Raw genomic sequence first — 3,374 nt, 5'->3', positions numbered from 1 at the left:
TACAGGCTTGAGCCACCGCGCCCGGCCTTTTTTTTTTTTTTTTGAGACAGAATCTTTCTCTGTCACCCAGGCTGGAATACAGTGGCACCATCTAGGCTCACTGCAACCTCCATTCTCCCAACCCTCCAGCCCCCCAGGATCAATCAATCCTTCCATCTCAGCCTCCCAAGTAGCTGAGACCACAGGTGCACACTGCCATGCCCCGTTAATTTTTGTACTTTTTGTAGAGATGGGGTTCTGCCATGTTTCCCTGGGAGGCTGGTCTCAAACTCCTGGGCTCAAGTGATCCTCCTGCCTTGGCCTCCCAAAGTGCTGGGATTACAGATGTTCGAACCATTGTGCCCAACCAGAGCCCAATATTTGATGCTCTTGTAGGACTGAATATATTAACCCTTGTCATTGTTTAAATTGTCCATTTATGTGTAGACAACTTGGCTAATTATCCACATTTAATTTTAATTTTTGGTTAAATTCTATCTCCTCACTAGCCTGTGAAACATACAAGGACAGAGAGTAAGTGTTTAGCTCACGGTTAGATCCCCAGGATTCAAAATAGCAAACAATAGGTGCTCAATAAATACTTATTAAATGAATGAACAGAGAACAGACACCAAAACCACATTTCCAGGTGATGAAATTATGAGTAATTTTGTTCTCTCTCTCTCTGCGGCATATCTATATCTTCTTTTCCTATTCGTTTTCTACATAGAAAAAGTGTGCTGTGAGTTAAAAACTAGTCTTTTGTGGACTATTGTGGAACTGTCTGTTCCTGATTCCTGTGGAAGCAGGAATATTCATAACATGCTCCATTAAAAAATGAGTTCTAGGCCGGGCGCGGTGGCTCAAGCCTGTAATCCCAGCGCTTTGGGAGGCCGAGACGGGTGGATCACGAGGTCAGGAGATCGAGACCATCCTGGCTAAGACGGTGAAACCCCGTCTCTACTAAAAATACAAAAAAACTAGCCGGGCGAGGTGGCGGGCGCCTGTAGTCCCAGCTACTCAGGAGCCTGAGGCAGGAGAATAGCGTAAACCCAGGAGGCAGAGCTTGCAGTAAGCTGAGATCCGGCCACTGCCCAGGCCACTGCCTGGGCAACAGAGCCAGACTCCATCTCAAAAAAAAAAAAAAAAAATGAGTTCTAGGCCAGGCAGAGTGCCTCATGCCTGGAATCCCAGCACTTTGGGAGGCCAAAGCAGGAGGATGGCTGGAGGCCAGGAGTTCAACACCAGCTTGGGCAACATAATTAGCCCCCTGTCTCTATGAAAAAATAAAAATAAATTAATAAATAAAAATTAGCCAGTCATGGTGGCACACACCTATAGTCCCAGGTACTCAGGAGGTTGAGGATTGCTTGAGCCCAGGAGGTTGAGGCTGCAGTGAGCTGTGATTGTGCCACTGCACTCCAGCCTGGGCGACCTAGCAAGACCTTGTCTCAAAAAAAAAAAAAAAAAGGCCAGGTGCAGTGGCTCATGCCTGTAATCCCAGCACTTTGGGACGCCAAGGCAGGTGGATCACCTGATGTCAGGAGTTTCAGACCAGCCTGACCAACATGGCGAAAGCCTGACTCTACTAAAAATAAAAAGTAGCCAATTGTGGTGGCGGGCGCCTGTCATCCCAGATACTCGGGAGGCTGAGGCAGGAGAATCGCTTGAACTCGGGAGCCAGAGGTTGCAGTGAGCCGAGATGGCGCCATTGCACTCCAGCCTGGACGACAGAGCTAGACTTCATCTCAAAAAAAAAAAAAAAAGGGGGCCGGGCGCGGTGGCTCAAGCCTGTAATCCCAGCACTTTGGGAGGCCGAGACGGGCGGATCACGAGGTCAGGAGATCGAGACCATCTTGGCTAAAACGGTGAAACCCCGTCTCTACTAAAAAAAATACAAAAAACTAGCCGGGCGAGGTAGCGGGCGCCTGTAGTCCCAGCTACTCGGGAGGCTGAGGCAGGAGAATGGCGGGAACCCGGGAGGCAGAGCTTGCAGTGAGCTGAGATCCGGCCACTGCACTCCAGCCCGGGCGACAGAGCTAGACTCCGTCTCAAAAAAAAAAAAAAAGGATCCTCAGGGCTGCCAACTTTATAGTAGAAGTCGAGGTGGTAGTGGATTTCTCCTACACAAAAGACCAAGTAAACAAAAAGGAAAAGAAGTTTAAAGAACCAAAACACCAATCTTATCTGAGTTCTAGTTTTCCAGGGTGTGATCCAGAACCTATGGATCAAAACCAGAATCCAGGCCGGGCGCCGTGGCTCAAGCCTGTAATCCCAGCACTTTGGGAGGCCGAGACTGGCGGATCACGAGGTCAGGAGATGGAGACCATCCTGGCTAATACGGTGAAACCCTGTCTCTACTTAAAAATACAAAAAAACTAGCCGGGCGACGAGGCGGGCGCCTGTAGTCCCAGCTACTCGGGAGGCTGAGGCAGGAGAATGGCGTAAACCCGGGAGGCGGAGCTTGCAGTGAGCTGAGATCCGGCCACTGCACTCCAGCCTGGGTGGCAGAGTCAGACTCCGTCTCAAAAAAAAAAAAAAAAAAAAAACAAAACAGAATCCAGCAGCAATTCAGCGTGAGGCACTAACAGTTCTCCTGCTTCCCAATGCCCCGTACCCCACCTCTGCTCCCGCCCACGAATCTTCGTTTTGCAGGTCCCTGTAGCAGCCTTGGCTTTCACACCCTCATACACAATAGTTAAGGACACTAAAGCCCATTCGCCTGCGCTCTTTGATAAAACAGTGACAGCAAGACAAAACATCACCAGCAAAAGTCTTTAAAAATTTAAAGACCCTGATAAAGTCCTCCATTCTGCATCTGCCAGGGAAGGAAATGGCCTCTGGCAAGCGCCTCTGTTGCTGTCCCCACCCCCACCCTCACCCCCCGCCCCACCCTCACCCCCCGCCCCACCCCCACCCCCACCCCCCAACACCTTTTCTTTTTTTTTTTTTTTTTTTTTTTGAGGCGGAGTCTCGCTCTGTCGCCGGGCTGGAGTGCAGTGGCCGGATCTCAGCTCACTGCAAGCTCCGCCTCCCGGGTTCACGCCATTCTCCTGCCTCAGCCTCCCAAGTAGCTGGGACTACAGGCGCCCGCCATCTCGCCCGGCTAGTTTTTTGTATTTTTAGTAGAGACGGGGTTTCACTGTGTTAGCCAGGATGGTCTCGATCTCCTGACCTCGTGATCCACCCGTCTCGGCCTCCCAAAGTGCTGGGATTACAGGCTTGAGCCACCGCGCCCGGCCCCAACACCTTTTCTACAAACATCTACTTGTCAACTTGTCCTTAGCTGCCTGCTGGAGGGCACCAGATCCACTTGCCTGAGGAGTTGGAGGAAGGGGAAGCCCCCACGACCCCACTGTATAGTCACGGGGGTGAAACTAATGAGCTGATGTTCT

At 50.8% G+C, this 3,374-nt stretch overlaps 1 non-coding gene across 1 annotated transcript; it reads left to right on the top strand.

Moving 5' to 3' along the window:
• Positions 1-1,972: 1,972 nt before the first annotated feature.
• On the top strand, positions 1,973-2,110 carry LOC117088936. The gene has a single exon (XR_004439438.1). It is a non-coding gene; the product is annotated as a small nucleolar RNA U109 (small nucleolar RNA).
• Positions 2,111-3,374: the final 1,264 nt, after the last annotated feature.

This window comes from Trachypithecus francoisi, unplaced genomic scaffold (genome assembly GCF_009764315.1).
Source record: "Trachypithecus francoisi isolate TF-2019V2 unplaced genomic scaffold, Tfra_2.0 Lachesis_group10, whole genome shotgun sequence".
NCBI classification, from domain to species: Eukaryota; Metazoa; Chordata; class Mammalia; order Primates; family Cercopithecidae; genus Trachypithecus; species Trachypithecus francoisi.
The sequence above is the reverse complement of the archived record's forward strand: the minus strand, read 5'-3'. Positions and strand labels throughout refer to the sequence as shown.